Below are 27,307 nucleotides of genomic sequence, written 5' to 3' on the forward strand. Positions count from 1 at the left end.
ACAAGACCAATGCAGGAAGTACTTTAACATTTTCAAGCAGCAGCAGAGCGATAAGCTTTACATCAATTAAAACATTTTTAAGTTTATGAAATATCTGTTGGGTTAATTTTATTGAACCGTTTTTTTACGTGTTGCTAACCGTTTTAGAGTACCCCCGAGGCCATGACTTAGGCCTTTGTCATGGGCGGTACAAAAAAAAACATTCAGCAAAAACCCAAAATCTGCTTCATTTTTTTAAAGACCGATCATATTAAACCGATTTTTATATTGTGAGCAAGCTCCATTTGATTAATAGATAATTTTGTACTGTCGGAACCCGTGGTGTAGGGGTAAGCGTGGTTGCCTCTTACCCAGTCGGCCTGGGTTTGATCCCAGAAGGTCCCGTTGGCATTTTTCGAGACGAGATTTGTCGGATCACGCCTTCCGTCGGACGGAGAAGTAAATGTTGGCCCCGGTCTAAGTTAGAGGGTCAGGTGGTTAGCTCAGTCTAGGTGTAGGAGCCGTCTCCCTGGATCCTGTCTCAGCGGAGTCGCTTATAGGCAGTTGGACAAATAATCCAAAGGTCGTCAGTTCAAATCTCGGGGTGGATGGAAGCTTAGGTGTTGAAAGAAGTTTGCAATTGCCTTATCAATCAAGCCTTCGGACACCTAGTTTTGAGTAAAAATCTCGCAATCGAGAACGCTAAGGCAATGTTGTAGAGCGAATAAATTGATTTTTTTTTGTTTAAGGTACACTTAATTTCAATAACAACAAATATTCATGTAACGTGTGGACAGCAGCCTTATTGTGTTCCAAAAATCCGATATGATAGAAAAATAGCATTATTGTTCGGACGGTGTCGAAATTATCGCTACTCAATTTTGCCTTGTCTAAATATTTTTGAAAGAATCAATGTAAACGTGTTCCTGGGGACACCAAACATCATGCTTCCCCCCGGGTTGAGCCTGAGCAGTAATTTTTGTAGGCCAGTGTAATGTTACGTGCACTTTTTGTTCAGTGTTACTACACGGAAAGGGGATCCATCGCCAAATCGCGATAAAGTTCGCTAAAACTAGCGAAAAATGTCGCTGAATTCTCAGCCTGCACAAAAATTACCTAGAATCGCTAATTTTTTTCGCTGGTTTGGAAACCGATGAAATTCTACCAAACCAGTGAAAAAAAACACTGGTTTGGTGAAAAATGTCGCTGTTTGGGGGATCAGTTTTGCTAGAATCAGAAAATTTTCTCGCTGGTTTGGAAAAAGCGGCAGGGCACCAAAATCAACCAGGAGATTATTGTACTGGTTTTGGGAAACAATTCGCTGATCCAGCGGATTTCTTCACTGGACCAGTGTTCTTTTACGCTGGATCAGCGTTTTCTATCGCTGACGTCCGGGTTTTTTTCCGGCGGCAGCAGCTCGTACCAAAATCAACCAGTAGATTATTGTGCTGGTTTTGGGAAACAATTCGCTAGTCCAGCGGATTTTTTCACTGAACTGGTGTTCCTTCACGCTGGATCAGCGTTTTCTATCGCTGACGTCCGGGTTTTTTTTCCGCGGCAGCAGCTCGTACCAAAATCAACCAGGAGATTATTCTACTGGTTCCGGCAAAAATCCGCTGGTTCAGCGAATGTTTCCACTGGACCAGTGTTTTTGCACTGGATCAGCGTTTTTATCACCGACGTTTGTTTTTTGTTTTGGCGGCAGAAGCCTATGCCAAAATAAACCAGGTTGTACTTACTTGCCACAGCACAAACTGTTCCGCGGCCATGGTCAAGTTCCTCGCCTACGATTCTTGCTGCCACCTGCGACAATTTGTGCACTCATCTATGCAGCAGTATAAATACATCTCCAGCTTCACTGCACCGTATTTTTCTGCTGCGAGAACTTTATGGAAACGTGCTTCTTTTCATTGAAAAGAACCCTCACCTGTTGAGTATGTATTTTAATGCTGAACACTTGATGCAGAACTTTTTCATGCTTTTTGTTTTGAAAAACCCTAAAGCAATCCGATTGCCACAAATCGCTTCCGAACGTGAACAATAACAAACATTTATGACGGCTGTCGGAAGGATGTGTATCAAACCAGCGAAAACTTTCGCTGGAAAAGAAACCGTTTCGGAAATAACAAACCAGCGAAACCAAGTTGCTGGATTTGATTTCGCGCAGCCACCTTTTTCAGCGAAAAATTTCGCTGGTTTAGAGAAAAATTTCGCTGATATCAGCAAAACCAACCCAGCAAAATTCGGTCGCTGGTTTGGCGATCGATCCCCTTTCCGTGTAACAAGATCAGTTGCATTTTGCTGGAATCCAATTCTGTCCTGTTCTGTGTGTCATTATTGCTCTATCCTGTGGGTTAGCACAGGAATTCATCCCAGTTTTTTTCAGCAGATAAACATTCCAGTTTCCTACAGTGTTGAATAGTTAATTTTGCCCAATTTGCTAAAGTTTGTTTAATATTAAATCTTATTTCAAAAAATGCAGTTATTGATCAGCGCTCCTGAGTGATTCTGTAGGTAATCTCACATAATCAACACTTTAAAATTAACTTTAAAATCAATAAGAGATTCTTTTGTAAAATTGTCTGGGGAATACGATGGTGAGGTCAAATAAAAAAATAAGTTGAGGTGTTTTAAGATACGGCCATTTTAAGTTTTCAATTGCAAGAAACAGGTAAAAATAATAACTAAATCAAGATTTAGATCTCGGAAATTGATTTTTTGGGGAGGTACAAAACTGGAGGGACAAAGGTCACCAATAGAAGTTAGGGCTTGGTTGACACCCTGTAGGTGTATCACCCTGCATGTCAATAATTTTAAACAAAAGCCACATTCATATACAAAAACTTTTCCTAAGACACCATTTTTCTTGGTTGCTTCCTTATTACTTTAAAAAATAAGATTTCGAAACATCTACCGAAGTACTGGCGGTGTTGTCAAGAAATATAATTTTCAGCACTTATTTTGAAATGCCCCTATTAAAAACTGTGTATCTTTTTCCAGAAGCAAGATAGGACCATACTTTCTTGGGGAAAGTTTTAGAGGACATTCAAGACTATACTTCTACGGTGTTTGTTTTTAAATTGAAAGAAAAATGAAAATTATATGAATCAAAATGTAAAAAAGAGGTTTTTCTCATACAAATTTTCATACAAATTTGAATCGGTTTGCGGAAAGCCGGGTCAAATCCAATCGCTCCCAAATTGGACCGGAAAATGCCTGTTCTGATTAAATCAGTCCATTTTGAAATTTTCCCATACAACTTCAAGCCACCCTAATGTGTACCCTACACAGAAAAAAATAATGTAAATTTGGAAGCTGTAATTTTGGAAGGTTGAATATTACCACTTTTATGATGTAATTTTACCTCAATTTAGACTGAAAAAGCGACATTACACCAGAAAAGTAGTAAAATTACACATTTCCAGAGGTAAAATTACACCTTTTTTCTGACATAAAAGATGTACTGCTTCCCAGATGTAATATTACCATGATTTTTTTTCTGTGTATCATCATACGTACATTTTTTCAGTTTAAGAAACAACTAAGTCTTCAAGACACTAGAGGCCTTTAAGCTAGTATCTCTTCCCACCCCTAACTCCACAAAAAAACACACACACACACACACCAGGCGACCATTTTGCTTGATTCAATATGATTTCTTTGCTTTTGATATCCACGACGCCGAACGTCGGCGTCGCCTCACAAAAGAAAAGACGGAAAAGCTCTTCGTTCAATATTTATGTAGCCCCGTGCTGCCACTGCTGCCGCTACTTCTCGGGTGTGAAGATTATGAGATTACGGATTATATTTTATTTGCCTTCCATTGCTGTGCTTCGTTTATCCTCTCTCGTATAGGGCACACGAATTCCTCGATGCCTTCCAGTCTGCCCTCACCAGTGCGAGTGGTTCCGGATTAGGGTAACCAGAAAAAAAAACGTCAGTTATCGAAGAACAAGCCGCTCATTGTGTGATTCTTAAACTATGTAAAAAAAGAAACGTTATAAAACCCGATTTAATCCAAACTGGGGTGAGATAGAGCCTTTCTTACAAAAGGAAGATAACGGCAACCGGCAGCTGATTTTTTTTTTTTTTTTTCAAAGAAATAGCAAAATAATGAATGGTCCATTAATGAATCAATTCAAAAACCAACCTGATTTTTCATATAACTGAAAAGCCATGGCGGGGTGTAAGCTGTACTCGCACACAAGCACACTATACATTCATTCTCGATTTTCAAAATCAGAACAACTCATTTTTGAGACAGAGAAATCGCTCACAATTTGCGATGTTCGTAATGTTTTCTGCCAATCGATAAATTGTTCGTATTCTCTGATTATTTTTCACCTTTGAAAATATCAACGAGAAAACAAAATATTTTCGTATTGCTCCAGAGCTTTAAAGTGGTTACAAAATGACTGACAGATATTGATTCCACACCCGAGATTTTGCCGTGTTGTGAACGATGTAACGGGAAAGCCGCTTAAAAGGTTCATAAAAGCTTTGAAACGCCTATTGGAATACAATAACTGACATTTAGGCGTTTTTGGAATTGGGAAGCATAGAGTTATCTACGTGCACATGTATTGCGTGTACGTACACGAAAAAAAGTTAGGTTAAAATTTGTACCAGCCAGCAAAACAAATGGTGTGCTATTGTGTGTGAGATCGGGCTTAGAAAGCTCTATACTACGACTGAGCGCTCGGTACGTCTTCACTACGACAAACAAAACGTACCGAGTGAACCATCTTGGATCATACGCTGGGTTCATGCCACGGGTGAGTGCCAGACACGGGACCGAACCGACAAGCCAACGCGTGTCTTTGTGCGCTGGTACGATGAACTAAAATACTTACACACAAATGGGTTCGAGCTCGACAAAGAATGAGCATGGTGCTTCAGAACGGATAGCTGCTTGCGTCGTGTTTGCGTTCACTGAAGCTTAGCATAGATAATCATAACAGGCGATGTGTGATGAACCAGCAATTGATCGGACAACTTGTACAAAAAGGGGGTAATCTAGTATCAAAACTCTATTCGCACCAGCATTACTCGCCAGCATTACTCGCGTCTGCATGTGATGCTCAACTGGACAACTTGTCGACGAGACGTCGATCGTCCATGATTTTTGCAGATTTTTCGAATGAATATTGCTCGAGAAATGATTGGATTACGAAGCTTGATTTTAAGTCGGAGCCAAAAGCAAATCCTTTACCTTTCTTTAGTAAGAAAGGCAGAAATGGAAATTTTCTAAAATCTGTACTGTAAATCCGATTGAGGTCAAATTTGTTTTAGAAGCTCAATCGTGGTCTGGATTATGATATGGAGAAATAAAAATTGATAAAATGCCATAGGAATAGTTTTGGAATTTGGTGAAAAATTGGCTTTTACCTTTTACCCTTAGGTTTTTCCCTCACAGTAAATAAGTCTAACAGTTGTAAATCCAGAACCACATTACCAACATGGATAAAAAGTTGGGAGGACATAGGGCTCAAAAAATGCTTTTTTTCTGATAAATCAACGATTTGAACATTTCACATTCGACTGATTTTTTATTTGAAAACCACTTATCAGGTGAAAACTTATTCCGAGTCCCTAAAAAAAATGATAAATTCAAATTTGGTATGGAACAGGTTCAGGTTCAGCACATCCCCTTTCAAATGCCCCAAATCCATAATATGGGCTTTGAGAAACCCCCTATCACAAAATTGAGCACTTTTTTACCACACACGGACGTGATGCTCTATGGTAAATGGATATTGGAGATAGACCAATTCTGTAATTGTCAATTGATCGGGCGTCGAAAATCGATCGTCCATAATTTTTCGAATGAATATTTCTCGAGTCGGAGCCAAAAGCAAATCCTATACCTTCCTTTAGTAAGAAAGGCAAAAATGTCAGGTAACCCTAAACCAGACTTCATTCAGAAGCGAAATCCCGTTCCTTTTTTTCCACAGTTCTTCTACTCAAGTGTGAATAAGACGATTTCGTTCCCAGTCGCTTTCTCCGAGTGTCGAGCAAGAAATTTGAATCCTTGAAACTATACGACTACAGGTTTTGCGCGCTGCTGGTGCATTCAACGAAGGAGCTAAATTCCAGACATTTTTCGAGCCACTCCAAGTGGAAATCCTCGGTTTTCAGCACGCGGATTAATCCGTTCAACAATCGGAACGTCACCACCGGCGCGGCGGCAGCAGTACCAAGAAATCCCTTAAATCTTTTATTTGGAGTTGAATGCCAGGCCTCACCAGGACCGGAAGCTTTTGTGAGAAGAAAATCCTCGAAAAATAAGGTGGATTCACCGAATAAGAGAGAGCTTTATTACTTTATTTCGTTATCGTGTGCTTTGCCGGCACGTGGCGGGTAAGCGGAAATGAACCTTCACGGAGGAAGTGGTGGGAGGAGAAGGGCACAAAGATTTTTTGGAAATGGGACGCAAACTTTGTTTGCCGCGAATGTTGCATTTTTAGAAGGTTTGACAAAAGTTTTTACTAATAAAAAAGATGTAGTAATTTCAATAAAAGTCAATTTTCAAACAATCAATTTCAATTTCAGGAAATTAACAAAATTATAAACCAAAAGCGGCATGTTTTTGTCACATAAAGACATTTTATGGCCTTGTTTTGACACTCTTTGGTAGATACATAGCAAAACAAATCACAATATATATCGAATACGGTCTTTCACTTTACCATATTAAATTTTAAGAATTGAATGTTATTGGTAAATTTTCACAAAGAAGAAGCATAATATCATCTTGATGAAGATGTTTTTTCATTGAATATGAACCGTCAAACGTTGAAAGGCCGAGCTCAAAAAATGCAAATGCTTTTGAAATTTACCTTTCCAATTTCAAATTCAGGTAATCGTTGGAGTTGTTATCGCTCAATTTCAAAGAAAACAGAAGAGGAGAAAATGTGTTATTCAGTTCTGGGCGACATTTTAACGAACAATAATATTAAATTGTTGGTGTTAGCGTTGATCGCAATGTTGATTTTCTAAAAGCGAGTGTGTTGTTTTTCTTTTTTAAATAATCAGAAAGTGTTTGGTTTTCGCTACAAAAATGTAAGCATTTTTCATTAAACTTGAATTATTAATCCAGCTGATACTTTGTTGATGCCTTTGGTATGCCCAAAAAAACCATTTTGCATCATTAGTTTGTTCATATAATTTTCAATTGAAATTTGGCAGCTGTCCATACAAAAATGATTTATGAAAAATAAAAAATCTATATATTTTGAAGGATTTTTTTGATCGATTTGGTGTCTTCGGCAAAGTTGTAGGTATGAATAAGGACTACACTACAAAAAAAATGATACACGGTAAAAATGTTTTTGGTGATTTTTAATTTCACTTTTTGTCACTAAAACTTGATCTGCAAGAAACACAATTTTTTGTAAATGCCATCTTTTCAGAAATTTTCAGAGTGTGCAAAAATTTTTGAATCAATACTGATTTTATCAAAAACTCGAAATATTGGTCGCAAAAATTTTTCAACTTCAGTTTTTGATGTAAAAACAAATTTGCAATCAAAAAGTATTTTATCGAAATTTTGATAAAGTGCACCGTTTTCAAGTTACAGCCATTTCCTGGTTACTTTATTTTTAATAGTTATTCATTTTTGAAATAAGTGCCCACTTTTGAAACTTTTTTTTAAGCTGAAAAAATTCTCTATTTTTTGGTATCCCTCCTGGAAAGCTGCCTGCTGCCAGTAGCATCTAAAGCAAACTTGCCTTGAACACCACACTTTTGTTGTAGACATCTAGAGAAATAAAGGGCAGGATAAAGAATCGCCCCGCCAGTCAAGTGAACTTGATGATAGTCATTTATTCTGTTAATTAAGATTTCACGAAATGACGAGCGAACAAGTGGAAATGGGGGGTGATGGGTATTAGATCCAGTGCACGAAGAGAAATTTCACATTATAATGTAAATTTTGAAGCGTGTTCAGAAATATAAAATTTCAAGATTTCATGTATCCCTTCAAAAAATAATAAGAATTATTGATTTTTTTTCCGTGCTACCCCAATTGACCTCGATCTAGCAAAAAAATAAGCCAGCAAACGAATCGAATCGATGCCCTATCGCTGCCGAGCCAATTTCGGACATTTGAACATTGCGTCCGGATAATCCCGGATGATGGTACTCAGCTTGGAAATCTCGAAATCTAGAGCTAAAAAGCGCACAAGAGGAAAATGCTATTCCGGCCAAAGTGTAAAATGAAAAACTTATCGATTGATCTAATTTTAAAAGCAGTGGCACACGTTAGCACCATTAGTAGCGGCGGCAGCAGCAACAGCAGTTTTTCTTTCAACTTTTTGCTGCTGCATCTGTCTCTTCTTCTTGTGGGTGGTAACTTCTAGCAAGGGTGTCTTTCGGTTGGGGAGGTAATGAACAAGCCTGCACGGAGGGTTAATGCGATAGGATGAGGCTTTTTCGCGCGCCCAACAGCAAAACGTTGCCGAACACACCGACTGCCGTGCCAGAGTCAGAAGTTAATCTCTGATAAAATTAATTATTCATGAAGAGAGAAGTTAATTATTTCTGTTTAATTTACTTTGCTGTGTACACGAGGGTTGAAAGGAGAGCGCGAGTGGGTGCAAGCACACATTAATTTAAGGCAGTTTGAGTGTCGTGGACTTTAAATTGTAAAAAAAGCTATTCTCAAGCTAAAAATACTCTTGCAAATACGAAAAAATACGTATGAGACAAACAAAGTTCTTAAAAAAGACCAAATTTCCCCAGTTCACCCTACATAACATACCCACTCCTGCGAACATGAGACCCGGGAAATCATCAGAGAGTGTCGCGCGAGAAAGGAGCAGGCCGTGAAGTTGAGTTTACGCCGCATAACAGCAGACACAACCAGCCAGTACCGGTCCGCAATTCTCGGCATGCAGAGACTCTCAACCTAATAGAGAATGGCATTTACGTTATAAATATTCTTGTGTTTTTTTTTTAATTTTCTAAATAAATACCTTCAACTGGGCAAATAGGGCCTTTCCGTTACTTTTCCATTAACCTGTTTGCCTTCCTCACCTTACTGAGGCTATAAAATCACTCGAAAATGAACTTCTTAATTCGACCTTCAGACCCACCTTCACGTATACATATCGACTTGGAATCAATCAAAATTTGTCTATGTGTGTGTCTGAATGTGAGCCAGTGCATCTAAAAAAATGCATTCGATTATCTCCGGATTGGTTGAACCGACCGTTTTGGTCTCATTCGATCCGTCTTGGGATCCTATAAGACCCTAGTCGTGGTTGATTGTATTAGAGGAATTTTACCCTATGAGTCATTGTGTCACACGCTCCCGAAGACCCTATTTAATGTTATGCAGTTTAGTGAAAAAGTCCGGCAGATTGTAAAAAGGTTGGTGTTTGTAAGAGAACCTTTCTTGTTGTATGTTTTTTATACACGTTTTCGAAGCCGATTCTAAGACATTTTGATGAAAATTATGTCCGCCCAAACCATGCGACCCATTGTTGGATGCGTAATCTAAAGACCTTTCCAAAGAGTTCACCAGATTGAAGATCTGACGACCCTATCTATAGTTATGAGTATATAATTTTTTATTTAGAAGACATTTGTAGGTTGAACATTTTATTTTACCAAAAAAAAAACTTTATTAATGTGAGGAAGGCATCAAGCACCTTACGGTGGATGAAGTAACATTTTTCAACATTATTGTCACAAAAATAAAAATGAGCCGCAAATTGTCGATTTTTCATAAGAATAGGCAGCACAAAGGCAATGTTCCTAGAAATTTCTAAAACCTAGAATTCTGAAAGCCCGTAAATTTTATTATTCATCCAGCCATTCCCAAAATTTTGAAATCATAAGCAGTGTTGATCTCCCTTCATGTGAGGATAATTGTGCTAGCATAAAGTTTAAAGTTCCTGAACATCCCATTTTTGCTTTCCTCAATTTACTGCGGAAAGGCTATAAAATCACTCGAAAAATGAACTTCTTAATTCGCCCTCGTAGACCCACCTTCACATATACCTATCGACTCAGTATCAAATTCTGAGCAAATGTCTGTGCGTATGTATGTCTGTAAGCTCGTGCACCGAAAAAAATGCACTCGGTTATCTCCGAACATGCTGAACCAATTTGGACCGTTTTCTATTTGTCGAGATGTACCTATAAGAAAAAAATCAAAATGTTGGCAATTAAATGTAAATATGTCTTAAGCGTTTCGAGGTATTTTTGATTCATATTTAATAAGACATTCTTTGCTTAGCATTTCAATACCTCATTTTGTTGTCACTCGAAATATGCTTAAAAGTGTAATCTCCAAATTTCTGCCAATTTGGTTCAGCTAACACTCAAAACTCATAAAATTTTAATGAAAGAAATTTGAGTTTGTTTCAATTATAAAATGTGAAAGCATTTTAGTTTTAAAGTAGTCAAGAGTAAACAAGCGTTAATCACTCTTCCACATACCTTGGGAACCACTGCCTTGAAGTGCTCAAAACATGCAACGAGTGGTGGCGGCATGAGGCAGACAAGCTGAGCCGTGCCATGCCACGGCGCGGTCGCAGGTCGTGGAAGGCCCTGAAGACGAAGCGTGAGGTCGGATTCTGCAGAGAGGATCTCGGCGCCCAAAACTGTTGAGGACCGTTCGTTGAGGGGTGTGCTTAGCAGGGAGATTTTATCGGATTTATACTTTCCGTCGTCGTCCTGCCCCGAATTGCGGGGTGCGTTCACCTTGGCCCAACTTCCGGGGATTTAAAAGTTGCAGATGTCCGCACGGTCAGATTTAACTTTGGAATTAGCGAAAGTGCAAGCACTCAGTTTCGCGTCAACATCGTAAACACGGGTAAGAAAATAATACTTTTACCGTCGGGATTAGCACTTTCAAGGATAAGGACGTTTTATTGTTTTATCAACGCTGAATAACTTTTTTTCATAAATAAAAAAAGCACTAGAAGGTTCCTATCCTACTAACCCCACAGAGAAGCCCAAACGTCGAAAAGAACGACCCGTTGGGACCGACTCACGCCCTGACACGTGATGAGTGAAAACTCAAACATGAGAGATGTGTGCCGTCGTGGCAGCCTTCCGAGAGGATCTGCCCAATTCCCCGAACGGATTGAAGTTCGCACGATGAATGGGCCTGATGTCCTTCACCCGTAATGTATGGGCTTCATCACCTGTCCGAACGTCGGTCCGCAAAAACGAGGAGCTCCCCGGTACGATATGTGAACCCCGTTATGGTCAAATGGCCGGGCGGACGGACGGACGAACGAACGTAACATTCCCAGCTTAGGGACAATGGATGAAGGCCTCTGGAGATAGGTGAACCGGACAGCAAAGGAGGCAAACGTTAGTGTTTGGGGTATTTCCAGTTTAAAATGGATGGAATGCACCCTTCGATGGGTCTGTAATTGATTTATTGTCAGTTGGAAAGAATGGCTCGTTGGATTTTTGTTGAACTATGGAAATAAATTTAAATTTCCCAAAAAAATTAAGAGTGTTTCCACATTTACATTTCATTGAGTTGCTAACACCCAAAAGTCCATCAAGTATAGTTCCTAAATCTTTGGGGTTCATGTTTTAACAAATCGCAAAAAATATCCGCAAAAAAATGGTTCAAAACCATAATTAAAAGGTAAAATTCAACGCTCCTAAACACATTCAAACTATTCAAGTGTTCTGAGTATTACCTGATATCATTCCAACTCCGAAGCCCTCAACAAAGTTGGAACGGTAAATTCAACTCGCTGGTTTTTGGGCATATCTCAAGCAACAGGGAAAATTTTTTCTTCAAGTAATTTGCAAGGATGTCAAGATGATCCTAGAACTTTGCAGAACTCAATTTGATGAAATCTGTAACATTGCGATCAAAAACATCGTTCCACCTTTTTTATTTGCGTGTTTAAAAATCGCCAAAAATTCCGCAGAGGCAGTAGTTGAAACAAAAAAGTTGGAACGATGTTTTCAGCCGCAGATTTGATCAAATCAAGTTCTGCAAAATTTTAGGATCTTCTAGATCACTGATACATCAATACTTCAATGGTGGGGCCCAGTAGGGAATAAATTTTATTATTTTGTTAATTCCTGAAATATTTCAGCCAAAACTTGTTTCTTCTTTTACAACCACTAGATCATTTTGTACATTTTTTGGGCCCTTCTGGACAATTGTAGAGCTTGTCAAAATGAACATTTTTATTCTTAAAAAATGAATTTTGATCCATTCTATCAAAAGTTATGGGCAAAAAACAATTCAAAAATGCTCATTTTCAAATTGAGATTAATATTCGAGTTATTCAGATTTGAAAATGGCGTCTTTTTCGTCGTATTTTGGCTATTACCTTCGTTTAAAAGGTCCGATTTTCGCTTTCTTGGAAGATAAATGTGTGTAGCTCGACAAATGTCTAGAAGACACCAACTCGCTACGACACAAGCCTGAATTGATAAATTTAAAAAAAACTTATTTTTTCATAAACACTTCAACTTAAATTACAAAAATGGCTCTAGAAACTTCCCGTTTGAAGATAGAGCTTTGTGCTCTTCAGCAAAGTTGCTCAGAATGGTGTTTTCTACAACTTTTCTCAAGACTTCAAAGCGCTATCTCGTCATCCTGCCAAAATAAAAATTCTGAACCACCCTAAAATTTGGACCACCCTAATGTCCGCCATACCAAAAGATGCCCCAATTGACCCTGATCATTTGTTCCGAAGACACCAAAGCTCTAAATCTTAACGTGTGGTCGCTATCAATTTTGTCACACTAGATGTCGGTTTCGGACCACTGTGCAAAGGCCATTCCAGTAACTCGTCAAGCTACACTTGTGGGGCCCAGTACACACTTTGGAAAACACTGATCTAGACATTCTTACAAATCACTGGAAACAAGAATCGTCGCGATCGGTTGAGTTATGTCCGAGAACCAGCGAGTTGAAGTTACCGCACAGTGGACCCTCTTCGAACAAAGGTGTGACAAAATTAAAAAATGTCAGGTATTCTACCAAATATGTCATATTAGGGTAATTTTGGGCAGCTGAATTCAAAAAACACATTAATTTTTTCATGAAATAAAATCTAAGTACATTAGGGTGGTTCATAAATATTTATTTTCCAAATATTTTTTTTTAACTGCTGAAATTGTATTTTTATTATATCAATAGTAGCTTGGAATTTTGATTGTGTGTGTGTGTGTGTGTAAATCTTACCAATAAAATGTTAGGGTGGTACCATATCACAATGATCCATAACCGAAATTTTGTTAAACCAAATTCGTAGATACCACACTTTTAAATAACAGCTTTGTTATCTTCCGAAAAGTTGATCAGGATCAGAACAGTAGTAACGTTCGGGTGGTCCAGTTAATAGGGTGTTCCAAATTTTGTGTATTTGAGGAAAAGTGTTATTTGGCTTCTATGAGATTATCATAACATTTTAACTGTGCACATTTTAGTAGTATCTGTAGTTTAGGTAGAAAAAGATCAGAAGACATTTCTAGAGTTTTTTTAAAGGTCCTATAAACATATGAAACACATTAAAGGACCTTTAAAAAACTCTAGATTTTTGTTGAGGCCAACGAAAACTTCATTTCAAGTTTTTACCTCGTCCCCCTTTCGAATATTCTCCAAATACTAGGGTGCAAAACAAAGATAAACATACAAAATTAATAAATCATTAACTTTTTGTTTTGCATTAGAGTTATTAATTAGAGTAATTTGTGATACATTTTAATTTAAAGAGTTGAGAATAAAGTTTTGAATTTTATTTTTTTTAATTTCCCATCTTCCCTCTTCTCTTCATCCACGACTAGAGCCAAGGTCTGCTCTGCTTTTTATGTACTAAGCTGCACATAAAAATATGTAAGGTAAAAACTGCTTTTACTAAGACTTTTTTAAGATTTTTTGGGACAGTTGAAAAAAAATCTTGCATGGTTAGGATTCCCACAAGAAAATCTATCATACTAAAAAAAGTATGTACCGTCATCAGGGGTGAGATTGGGTCATACAAATTTTAGCAATTTTGTATGACTGTATCTCACCCACCAGACCCAAGGTCACCCTGATGACGGTATTCATTAAAATGTTTGCAATTGCTCATTAACTATGTTTATCATTGCCCACATCACTTTGTTCCAATAATTCTCCACGCAGATACACATCGTAGCTTGTGTGATATCTTGTGACACGTCCTTTCTTTTTCAGCAGACGGGTCAAAAGATAGCACACAAGCCCATGTGAAATTTTACAGTAAACAGTATTTTCGCCGTTGAAGTTTTCAGTCACTCCAAGAGGAATATTTAACCAAGTCATAAAATAGACGCGGGAGAGGGGGGGGGGGGGGGATTTGGTACACTAAGAAATCCAAAATCCAGTATAATATGAAGAAAGATCATAAGGCGATTGCCATATCTGACTTTTTGATCCGATTCGTGAATAGAGTAGAGTAGATCCACTTTGACTTTTTTAAGAAACATGCATATTTTGATCTTTCGAGCAAGTATGAGCAAAATTTGCTATACACAGTCTGAAAGTACATTAAATTTCACGCCAGAAACTGCATACGCGACTTTGGTCACACCCGTACAAAATTGTTCCTGAAGGGTTGAAATTCGAAAAAATCTTGAGAATAGTTAATGCTTTCTTTCGTTTGAATTGCTAAAAAGGGGGGAGGGGTCAATCAAAATTCCAAGAACAGTAAAATTAACAACTTTTAAATACCCTTCGAATGCAGCCAGAAGAATCAAATTTGGTTGAAAATTGGCTGAGTTATGCAAGTTTTAAGAAAAAATATTTTTAGGGAATTTTGAAGTTTCAGCTACTAGAAATAACAAAAATGTCTGCACTCTCAATGCCGCCAAAATTCAAATTCCATCTAATCTTGCTCAAAATTTGGGAAAGAGTTTTTGAAGGTATGAGAAAAAATAGAAAAATACTAACACTACTGAAATTTAACTTTCATTTTTGCCTTCCTCACTGAGGTAAGGCTATAATCCTGCTCTAAAAATAAACTTTTTATTAAAAGCTCGAAGACCCACCTTCATATGTACATATCGACTCAAAATTGAAAACTGAACAAATGTCTGTGTGTGTGTGTGTGTGTGTGTATGTGTGTGTGTATGTGTGTGTGTGTGTGTATGTATGTATGTGTTCAAAAATCTTGCCAAGTTTTCTCAGCACTGGCAAAACCGATTTGGATCGAACCAGTTGCATTCGACTTGGTTTAGGGTCCCATACATCGCTATTGAATTGTTTAAAGTTTCGATAAGTAGTTCAAAAGTTATGTATAAAAATGTGTTTTCACATATATCTGGATCTTAATTATATGTATCTAAACGATGTCCGGATCCATCATTCGACCCATCGTTGGTTAGATAATCGAGAGACCTTTCCAACGAGTCCACAACATTGAAGATCTGGCAACCCTGTCTCGAGTTATGACCACTTAAGTGATATTTATGTACTTTTTTGAAGCCGGATCTCACTTAAATGCATGTAAACGATGTCCGGAACCATCATCCGACCCATCGTTGGTTAGGTAATCAAGAGACCTTTCCAACGAGTCCACATAATTGAAAATCTGGCAACCCTGTCTCGAGTTATAACAACTTAAGTTATATCTGTGTACTTATTTTTCTGGACCTAAAAAAATAACTGAAATATGTGTCCAAACCACTCATATTACCCATTGTTGGTAAAAAGTGAGGAAGGCATCAACCACATAGGTGGATTAAGTTAGTTTTTTATTTTTGTCACACCTGGATTCACTGTGTACCGTTCCAACTTTTTGGGTAGGTTGGACATGCGTTGGGAGTTCCAGTGGTATTTAATCAATTGACCAGAAAAAAATATTGTTTATTTTAAATATTAATTCATTCAGGTTAAATTCAACTTGAACTTTACCAAGTCTTTTTTTGTCAAAATAATATAACACTGTTCATATAAAAAACAGAGTTCTGTGGATCATGGTTACGTCAAAAAAACAAAGATTTTCTCTCAGTTTAGACAATTTAGAATAGAAATAAGCATCCCACAAGAATCATCCCAAAAACAAAACCTCAAGAACCAGATACATCGCGATTCCAGACTCGGTGGATAGATACTTCACGGCCAGAAGAGAAAGTTTATGGTTATCGCTATTTGCTTGTTAATGAGATTTTATTCCGGCATCTTCCCCCTCGGGTGTACCAGCCACGTCCCACGAAACGCGTTGCCAATCAAACAACTTCGGGCGCACTGTCCGGGCCGGCCCAGAACCAACAACACCAGCGGCCAACCAACAGTTCCAGGAATCCCGGTCCATGACGAAGTGATGAAATTGCAATTTCCCACACTGCTGTCCTGCTTTTTTACCCTTGGCTGCAGGGCGATACGGGAAATTGAGGACAGTTTGTACCGCCGGAACTCGAGTGGAGCAACTCTTTAAAATTGAATTTCGATTGGAATTTTGCAAACACACTCCACCCCACCATGGGCGAGGTTTTCCCCTGGAATTCGAGAAGCTTGATTGTGCGACAGTTGGAAAACATGGAAAACTATTGCCGGAATGTGGCCCAGCATGTTCGGAAAAAAGGTCGTGCATTAATCTCGATGAAATACGAACGAAAGTTCGGCGAACTAACTTTTCAGCACCAGACACCAAAAGAGGATGGTAGATAAAAGAAGACGACAGAAGCAGCAGCAGCATCATCGTCATGGTATTGAGAATGGAATCCTTGAACACTAGGTTGGTCCAAATCCGGTGCCTTCGGGAAAGTTTTTCGAAATTAAATGAAAATCTTAGTTCCAAGAATTGTTAAGAATTGAAAAGTTATAACGTCTTGCACACTTAAAAAACTGGAATAGCTGCGTTTTCTCCAAACATTTTGACGGTTTTCCCATACAGACTTTAAAGGCTTAGAGAGAGGGGTTTCCATGATCAGAATGAGCTCAAATTTGGAATTCAGCATAATGATGAGTCAATCTTTGATTTCAGGGGGTAGCCTCGAGGAAGCCCGGACATGGACCACCCTGTTGAACACTGATACAGAAGATGAATATGGAGAACAACTAGAAATCACAACCTCTTCCTATAAGGATATTCCGTAACCTGAAAACTATTTGACTTTTCGCAAAGTTTCGCAAGGCAGTGAAGTCGAATGTTGAAAGCATATTCTTAGAAGGAGGCAAAAAAGCAGTCAATTTTGTTCGCCATGGCTTTTATTTGAAAAAATGCGGAAATTAAATTACGAGGAACAAGGATGGAATAGAGCGCTGTCCTGGGGACCCCCAAATTTCCTTACTTTCGGAACTGGTTGCGTTTGGACGTGGCCAAAGTTGATCGTTCGACTCGGCCGCTGCTTGAGGAAGCGTCTAATTTTTGAAATTAGTTTCTTATCGTAACATAATACTGCCACTGCGAACCGGGAGGTATAAATTTCGAGGGGTTGATCAGTGTCGGGCGAAGCATTCTTCATCATTCGGAGGAATGATAACTAATTCGATTGGGAACTCTTCGCTTTGGGTTGAATGTTTGAACTTTCAGCGAGGCAGGAAGCAGAGGGTGGTACGAGTGTGGAATCTCCCGCTGGAGAAAAGAAATGGAAAATAAATCCAGTGAAAACTGATATCGAATTACGGACGTGTTTCCATGAATTGACGTTGAAAGCTAGAAACTATGTGGCAGGAAACATAAGGGAACGCGATAAAAAGAATTCCAGAGTTTTTTTTATTTTTGAATAGGTCTTTTAGGTTAGGTTTTGGCTTTCGGTCTGTTTGGGGAATCAAAACACTTGTATGTTCTCTTCATCCGACGTTTCGACCTGTCGGATGAAGAGAACATACAAGTGTTTTGATTCCCCAAACAGACCGAAAGCCAAAACCTAACCTAAAAATTTATTGATACGGTCGAATAAACAGCAGGATCTTTGAATAGGTCCTATAAACATATGAAAGGCAATAGCCTATAGGACCTTTTAAAAAACTCTGCTATTTGGTGTTATGTAATCAAACGAACAGACGTAACACTGCAGAAAAAGCTCAACTTACATGTATTTTAACGATGAAATCTGAAAAATAAAAATAGTGTGTTTTATAATTTGACTAATTCTTTGAATCATATATAATACATCAGTTGCTCTATGTTTATTCATTATCATACAATAAATTCATGAACTAATACAAAATTCTGATTCTGTCACAGCAGGTGTTCTGAAAGTTTATGTCCCGTCCGGGTGATAAATGACCTAGGCCGAAGAAAAGCCACTTCCAGAATCAAATATCCTAATTAACTCCCAAGCCTGGGACCGAACTGGGTTTGCCCTGGCCAACCGATCAGTGGCGTTAATCCCATAAGCATCATGAATTTTTCATCCTTCTTACTCAATGAAAACTTGTCATAATCTCATTATATTTCCCCAAGATTCGGTGGTGTGGTTTTGTCCGCGGGGAAGGCCCAGCGGGATGAAATCGGTCGTAAATAAGCTCTCAAACTGACGAATTTCGGAGCCCATTTCCATCGGCCCCAGCCATGGTCCCAGCTGTTTCCATCGGTTCGGGTTTTGTGGTGTGTGCAGTCTCCGGAAGCTCAGGAAGTTACGAGCCAAAAACAAACAACAATTCAAACTCCACCCCCTTGCCGGTTGATCCCGGAAATCTACCCCCTCGTGATAGAATGTCCAACCGGCCCCTCTAAAGAAAAAAAAAAGTTGGACATTTTAGATGAAGCGGTTTTGGGACGAAAGGAATAAAAAGATGCTTATAAATAAATACCAATCCATCTTTTACCGTTCTGAAATATTCAAAACATCGTAAGGGAGCTGGTGGGAGATAATTTATGCAAAAAGGTACAGAAAGCAAGCAAGCTCAATGGTTGGTGGTGATGGTAGTGCACACACTGAGTATACCCAACCTATACTTCATTTATTCGCATAAATGTCCAAAAACAGCAACACAGAAAAATTTTGGTTATATTACATCTGAGAATGGTGATAGATTTTGTGTCTAAATGTGTGATTTTCCATCAGAAACTGATGAAATTTTCTTTATTTTAACTTTTTCACTTTCATATTGTATACGGGTCATTTCGCCTCAACAGTACACAAGAAAAAAACAAATTCGAAATCAACTTTTTCTGATCAAGCTCAAATTTGGTGGAGCTAATGCCCAGTTAACTCAATCGGAATTCTGAAACGGAATCCAATTCGAATCGTGTACGTATTCCGTTGCAAACGCAAAAACCAGTACTTAGGGGAAATTCTCGTATGTTTGGCTGGTTAAGCACTCGCACCTCTAACTCCATCCGATTTGCTGATTTCCACTATTTTAACAACTAATTTTGCAAAACTTTTGATAGAAACCTGCTTGCTCAATTCTTTTTGAGATATTTATCATTCGATTTCAGTTGAAAACGCTTTCATTTAGCTTTATATACATGTAGAAAATCACCAAATTTCATGTTACAGAAAATTTATTCAACACAGAAAAAAAAAGTTGAATTTTGGAATGTTGAAAATTTGGTAGATTGAATATTACCTCTTAATTTGTGTAATGTTACATAAAAAATGTGTAAAAAAGTGAATCTGATGAATATTCATCAGAAACTGATGAAAATTCATCATTTTCTGGGGTAAAATTTATCATTTATTTTGCCACAAAATCTGTCACCATTTCCTGATGAATATTACCATCATTTTTTTTCTGTGAATCCACAAAAAAGATGATTTTCAATCACTCCTGAAAGTTTTATGAATATTAGGGTGGGTACGTTTTTGAAAAAGTTCTTGGATCAAGTTTTAGAATGGTTCCCCTTGTAGGGCAAGCCCATAGGGACTTTCATGCCAAATATCAGCTCATTTGGTTGTAAACTGGCTGCGCGCATCAGGGTTAAATTTTACATGGGAATTACTATGGGAAATTGGAACTTTTTGTTCAAACGCTCCTACAGGCCTGGGAAAATCACGCGCCAAATTCTGGGATGGTCAGGCCTATGGAGAATGGTCTGGAGAACACTTTTCCCGAAGAGAGCATATCGACGTCGTCGTGCTATCATGTCGCACCCGCCATTTTGACGTTCCGAGAAAAACGCGTTTTAATGTTTGACCTTGAATATACAAAAACGAGAGCACGCAATGTAAACAATAACAAACACGTTTTGTTTGGCTGACCATTCTGTGCATTGTCCCAAAGTTTGGTTGAAGTTGGTTACTGGAGTCCCGAGTTATAATTACAAATGTTTACGGTAGTCTAGCTTGTACGTGCGACAAACGCATCCTGACTTTCCTGGCCTGAAATCCCTTTGGCCTTTTGTCGCACTTACATAAATTTTCATGGAGTGACAAGATAGCACGACAAGATTGAAACTTCTTTCATATGTAAAGTGACAAAAATGCACGGAGTTTTTTCGGTTTTTGTTGAATATCTCAGGATTGAAAACGAATTTTGGGGATCTGTGAAGGTCAAAAGGTGAGGCATTGTGAGCTGCACAAAATGGCGTTCTTAACTCAATTTGGCCCAAAATGCACGTACGACAAGTTAGCACGATGGCGACGATATGGATTCGTTGTCCCTAGACCTGGCGCATCGGCAAACAATCCGATGTCTCCGGAATCAACGGTTTTCCCTCAAAAAGCATCAAATTTTCCTTAGCATGCTATGAAAGCTTGATGAACACCGCGACGCCATATGTTGGAACGATGTTTTTGATCGCAAAAATAAAAGATTTGATCAAATTGAGTTCTGCAATGTTCTAGGATCATTAAGAGCGCGTTTTTCACCAATGTGTTACAGGTCGTATCGAGGTGCTCCGATTTGGATGAAACTTTCAGCGTTTGTTTGTCTATACATGAGATGAACTCATGCCAAATATGAGCCCTCTACGACAAAGGGAAGTGGGGTAAAACGGGCTTTGAAGTTTAAGGTCGAAAAAACATAAAAAATCTTAAAATTGCTCCCATTTGCGTAAAACTTGATCAATTCCAACTCTCTTAAATGCATTCGAAAGGTCTTTTGAAGCACTTCAAAATGTGCCATAGACATCTAGGATTGGTTTGATTTTTTCTCATAGCTTTTGCAAATTACCGTTAAAAATGGATTATTTTAAAACCTTAATATCTTTTTGCAACAGCCTCCAACACCCATACTCACATAGGTCAAAAGTTAGGGAATTTCATGGACTATAAGCCTACGGTAATAACTTTTTGGCCAATCGCAGTTTTTCTCATAGTTTTTCGATTTTTCTATAACAAACATGTTACAACGTTGCTTTTTGCCCTGTAGATCGCCATGGCGGCACTTTTTGGTCTCAATTTTGTCATATCCGGAATCCTCGGACAATTTCACGTAAGTTAGAAGTGTTGGAGTTGTAATTTTGATTTAAAAAATAATTAAATAAAACATTTTTGAAAAAAGAAATAGATTTATTTATACTGTGATCAATACTAATCAATACGTCAAATGCTGTATCAAGTAGGCGAATATCTGTTTTACTCCCAATCCGACAAAATGTTAAAAATTATTTTAAATCATTCTAAATGGCATTTTTTACAATCAAATTTACAACTCCAATATTTCTAACTTACGTGAAATTGTCCGAGGATTTCGAATATGACAAAATTGAGACCAAAAAGTGCTGCCATGGCGATCTACAGGGCAAAAAGCAACGTTGTAAAATGTTTGTTATAGAAAAATCGAAAAACTAGGAGAAAAACTGCGATTGGCCAAAAAGTTAATACCGTAGACTTATAGTCCATGAAATTACCTATCTTTTGACCTATGGGAGTATGGGTGTTGGAGGCTGTTGCAAAAATATATTAAGGTTTTAAAATAATCCATTTTTAACAGTAATTTGCAAAATCTATGAGAAAAAATCAAACCAATCCTGGATGTCTATGACACATTTTGAACTGCTTCAAAAGACCTTTCGAATGCATCTAAGAGAGTTGGAATTGATTATGTTTTACGGAAATGCGAGCAATTTTAAATTTTTTTATGTTTTTTCGACCTCAAACTTCAAAGCCCGTTTTACCCCACTTCCCTTTGTCGTAGAGGGCTCATATTTGGCATGAGTTCATCTCATGTATAGACAAACAAACGCTGAAAGTTTCATCCAAATCGGAGCACCTCGATACGACCTCTAGAACAAACCGAGCAATATTTACAAATACTGCCTCTTAAGACATCCTAACAAATTACTGCAAAAACCGGCGAGTTGAAGTTATCGTTCTAACTTTTTTGAAGCCTTGGGCGTTGGAATGTTAATTTACTTGCATTCAATTTATGGGCAAAATTACCGAAGCATTCTTTTTATTTCAAATTCACAATCAACTTTTCACCGAGATCGATGGTGCTACACGATCGATTCATCTTCATTCACGGCCATACTTCAGTTTCAATCATTTTTTTATCAGCATCGTAAAATCAATCCAATTTCAAATTAATTTGAATCCAATTTCGGTTCATCCTTCGGAGTTAAGCGACATCAACGCAGCAAGAGTTAACCCTATTTGAAGCAGCGGATGAAAATCAGTGTTTTTTGTTTTATCTGATAATATACGCGGGAAATTCCTTGCACAGCGTAAGTATTTTCTTCTCTCGTCGAGGACATGACGACGATAGGATATGGAAAATCGTTCAACGTATCACCGCTTGAGCTCGGTACATGGGAAAAACTAATTTCAATATATTCCACAGGGAAAAGGAAAAAAGCAACAATTGTGTTTATCCATTGATAATGGGTTTTTGTATGTCTTTGAAAAAACTGTTCAACATGTGGGATGAGAACATTAACCCAACTTCTTCAATATTAAAAACCCGATTTAATATCATCAGAGGTGAAAAAGACCCTTTCTTACAAAATGATGAAACTCCGACAAATATATTGGTGCAATTAATTTTTCAGAAACACCCAGTAAGAATTTGACCTAAAGTTTCGAATATTTTTAAGAATAACATATTGAATTGACATTATTAGAAAAATATAAAGGGTACTCAGTCTTTAATGTTAGTCTATGATTAACTTAAAAAATATGTATCGCTATTGCACTTTGTCCATCTATTATGAGAAGCCATAAAGAACACTTCACGCGCAGCGTAAAACGTTTATGCTGCTGGCGTTTATGCTTCGGCCCGAGATAGCCGAGATGGTTGGGGCACGGACTTGGTAATCTGGATGTGACTCTCACCAGATTGATGTTATTTTTGGGGTGTACAATATTTATTTATTTTTCTTTTGCACATGCTTTTTGTGTACACGTTTTCTCATACAATATCACATGCTTTTGCTCACAAAAGTGATGTGCATGCTTTTGCATGCGATTTTACACAGAATTTTTTTACTGTGCTCGCCACGCTCGATTTTTTAAAGATTTCTGAGAAAAGTGTTTTTCTAAAAGCCTTAAACCTTTCTTTTGTAAGAAAGGCAAAAAATATATTATTTTTAATTTACTAAAAACTGAATTTGTATATAGTTATCGTTATTTCCAAATTAAAAAAAATGGTAATAAATTAATTTGTTAAGGGAGAATAGCTTCTCTCAAACCGTAACTACAAACGTGCAACTAATTAAAAAAAATGTTTCACTTGTAATAAGAGAAGAACCCAGCACAAAAATACTGAAAAGGAGAGTGAGAAGCGGATTTCCAACGAAAGAATGTTTCTTCGAAAAGAATTTAAAAGACAACAGCAATGTCGCACACACACATACACACACCTACGCCGTGCAAAAGTGGTCTCGGTCGTAAAAAGTCATCTTCGACAGGAGGCAACTCTTATAAAAGAATACACCATTTTGCTTGTACTTTCACCTTTATTTTTATACTTCACGTACTCGGGCGACACTTGGCACACGAAGAGTCCTTGCTGTTGTTGCCATTAAAACGGCAAAAGTTTCCAAAGAACACTCGCTTCTGTGTACAACAAGTTAAGGATGACACTCGAGCAAAATGGAGTAGCATAATATGACGCTCGAGGGGTGCTGCTGCTTCGTAATCAACATCGTCGCTCTGCATTAGCGAAGCTGGAAGATGGAGTCGCTTCCAAATTAAGCATTTTCTTGGCATTATTTAAAAAAACGACTCTTTTTTTTAAACTTTAAGAAGAAAAAAATCTACTCAATATCTTTTTCACACGAATTCCGCCGCATCACGTCCGGTCTTACCAGACGGTCCAGACTACTTTTGTTTCACGTGTCCAGCTGCAAACGAGTGTCATTTGCTCACAGACAGTCTGTGTCTGTGATTTACTCTGGACCGTGTTTGGTCATAACTCATATGTTGCTGATATTGTGGTCTACTGTAGCAACCCTTAGCTTGTTGAATTCAGTTTCAGAATAATTTCGTCACCCTTCAAATAAAAAATGTCAAAATGTTTTATTGAACAACCAAAAGATGTCAGCAAGAAGATTTTAAGATAGTCGTAGGTAATGTGATATCTTCCTATTTATCAATATCTTATTTACACACTGTTTATAATCTTAACGGGAGCTAAGCTCCATCTTTATTCTTTGGCTTCATCTACTCGACTGACTCCCGATTCACGCTCGCTTCTCACTCACACATCCACAGCTCTACACGCTTATCGCTGATTGCCCAATTTAGGATAATCTTCAGGATGCCACATCCTCCCCTTGCCAAATTGAAAGTTATGATAAGTACAGTTATACTAACAATAAAGTTAATATTAAACTAAAATCCTTCCTGTCGCTTCTCGTCTTAGTTTAGTAACGCCTGGCGAAGTGTCCGTCCCGTAGAGCGAAGGCTAACAGCATAAGCTGCCAATATCAACGATGCCGATGATGCAGATCCAGTTCCCTTTTTTGCGTAAGCATTGATCCTCCAACCATCCTGCTTTCCTCCGAGTCAACTAAAGTAGCGAAGAAAAAAAAACGAAAGAAAGAAGAAAAAAAATCAGCAGTATATCAAGTTCTAAAACGAAACATATAAAGTGAAAATCACGTATTCTTTGCTCTTTGTAACATAATCAACCGTATCATATAACTGAATAATGTAAATTGGCTAAGGCTTCCTCTCCTAACTAAAATTAATGTGTTCATTGACAGACGTAGCCATGTCGTGAAGATATAAACTTCAATGAACTTCCTTCTATAAAAATTATTTAAACTGTGATATTAGAATACTCCTTTCATCTAATTATCCCACTTCTATTTGCTATTTGTATGTTTCTTTTTAACCGGTTTACTCGATATCGGTCCTCAACTTTGAATTTATTAATTATCTCAGCTACTGTCCTTGTTGCTTGACTGTACACAAATATCCTATTTCCTATTTCCATCCAGTACTTTAACAAATTTTATACACTTGGTTTCAAATATATCATTTAATATCGCTGGAATCCTCCTATTGGGTTATATATTTATAAAATTTATTAGGTAGCATTGTGTGATGAGAACTCTTTTTCTAACAGAGTGAATAACCGCTTTACCTTAAACAAAATTTACTTTCACGAAGAGTCACATTCAACTATGTCGTGGTGGTTACCCTATATATAAAACAATTCATACTGCGGTTGACGTTTTGTATTTATTCCTTATATATAAGATTCCTCGATATGAAGATAAACATGTTATTATGCTGTACGTATAATGTTATTCATATGAAATTTTATTAGCTAACAATTTTAACTTTCGTGGCCCGCTATCTTACATTTCGTGTCTTGTATATACTTTTCTTATATTTTCATATGTATTTTTAACTGTAGTACTTGATAATATTTGTTATTTATTTACTTATTCATCAAACATACGTTGACTACATAGATCCCTGCTTAAAATCTAAATACAATAGAACATTGTTAAAATAATGTTTGGTTGCAGAACCGTTTTTTTCTATTGTGGATTTTATCATTGTGTAATCCAATGTTTCGCTAATATGTGTTGTAAGCTTCCGTTTTTCTTTTTGATGAGTTCTGTGCAGGCTGTGGTGCCCCATCTTTCATTTCCTGTAGATTTTGTGAATTTTGGAACGTTGAAAGATTTCTTTCTGCAGTAAACATTACACAGTAAACCTAACCATTTACATTTTTGCGATACATTTTCATGTCTTTGAAAATACACTGTAACCCTAACCATTAATACTGACTCATTATATTGGAGCGTGATCCTAATACTTTTCAGCAACTTTCTTTAAATTGAATTTGAATGGTCAAAAATTATAGTTCTTCTACAGTTTGTTTTTTTTTTTTACATGTTATTTTCTATTCATTTGCAGACTTCTGCCCTCACAGTAGTAATGTCCTCCTGATTGCAATAACTCAACTCGACTCCTTTAGTAACTGCAGCTAGTTTCGGAACAAATCAATTTCTCAACAACTCTTTTTGCAGCAGTTGGCCTTGGGCTAAACCCGACTCAACTTTTCAGGAACTCTTTTGCTGCAGTTGGCCTTGGGCTAAACCCGACTCAACTTTTTAGGGCGATTGGCCTTGGGCTAAACCCGACTCAATCTATTGCAGCAGTTGGCCTTGGGCTAAACCCGACTCAACTTTTCAGGAACTCTTTTGCTGCTGTTGGCCTTGGGCTAAACCCGACTCAACTTTTTAGGGCGATTGGCCTTGGGCTAAACCCGACTCAATCTATTGCAGCAGTTGGCCTTGGGCTAAACCCGACTCAACTTTTCAGGAACTTTTTTGCTGCTGTTGGCCTTGGGCTAAACCCGACTCAACTTTTTAGGGCGATTGGCCTTGGGCTAAACCCGACTCAATCTATTGCAGCAGTTGGCCTTGGGCTAAACCCGACTCAACTTTTCAGGAACTCTTTTGCTGCAGTTGGCCTTGGGCTAAACCCGACTCAACTTTTTAGGGCGATTGGCCTTGGGCTAAACCCGACTCAATCTTTTGCAGCAGTTGGCCTTGGGCTAAACCCGACTCAACTTTTCAGGAACTCTTTTGCTGCAGTTGGCCTTGGGCTAAACCCGACTCAACTTTCAGGAACTCTTTTGCAGCAGTTAGCCTTGGGCTAAACCCGACTCAACTTTTCAGGAACTCTTTTGCAGCAGTTATTTTTATCTCGTTATCAATACTCTCAAACCATCAATTTCATTGAAAACTCTGCTCATTTCATCTGCTTTCTCTTACAACGCTATTACTGTAATGTCGTTATAATTCCTCAAACTAATGTTTAAAAGTTAATTAATGTAAGTTAATTTTATTTTGAAAATGTGTACATATCTTGGTTCAATGAGCAATCTTATGCTCTGCTATACATTATCTTTTCATGTTTTGCAACTAACCAAACTGATTATGATTTACATTATCTGAGAAAAAAAAAACTATTGTAGATATCTGAAAATTTAAGTTTTTATTTTGTATAAATTTAATAGTACTTTACCAAACTTAATACTTATGGGACTCTAAAGCAGGCCTTACAAAACTAT

General features: G+C 37.8%; 1 protein-coding gene across 6 annotated transcripts in view; it reads right to left on the reverse strand.

Moving 5' to 3' along the window:
* Window positions 1–27,307, reverse strand: part of LOC6034937 (cadherin-87A) — a 370,702-nt gene that overhangs the window by 199,255 nt on the left and 144,140 nt on the right. For 4 of the 6 annotated variants that reach the window (XM_038266992.1, XM_038266991.1, XM_038266989.1 and 1 more), the window contains exon 3: window positions 17,972–17,991. The exons of the other annotated variants lie outside the window; for them this stretch is intronic. The gene's annotated coding sequence lies outside the window, so the exon portion shown is untranslated. The remainder of the gene's footprint in view (window positions 1–17,971; window positions 17,992–27,307) is intronic. 6 annotated transcript variants of the gene reach the window in all.

This window comes from Culex quinquefasciatus, chromosome 1, assembly GCF_015732765.1.
Source record: "Culex quinquefasciatus strain JHB chromosome 1, VPISU_Cqui_1.0_pri_paternal, whole genome shotgun sequence".
In the NCBI taxonomy this organism is placed as follows: domain Eukaryota; kingdom Metazoa; phylum Arthropoda; class Insecta; order Diptera; family Culicidae; genus Culex; species Culex quinquefasciatus.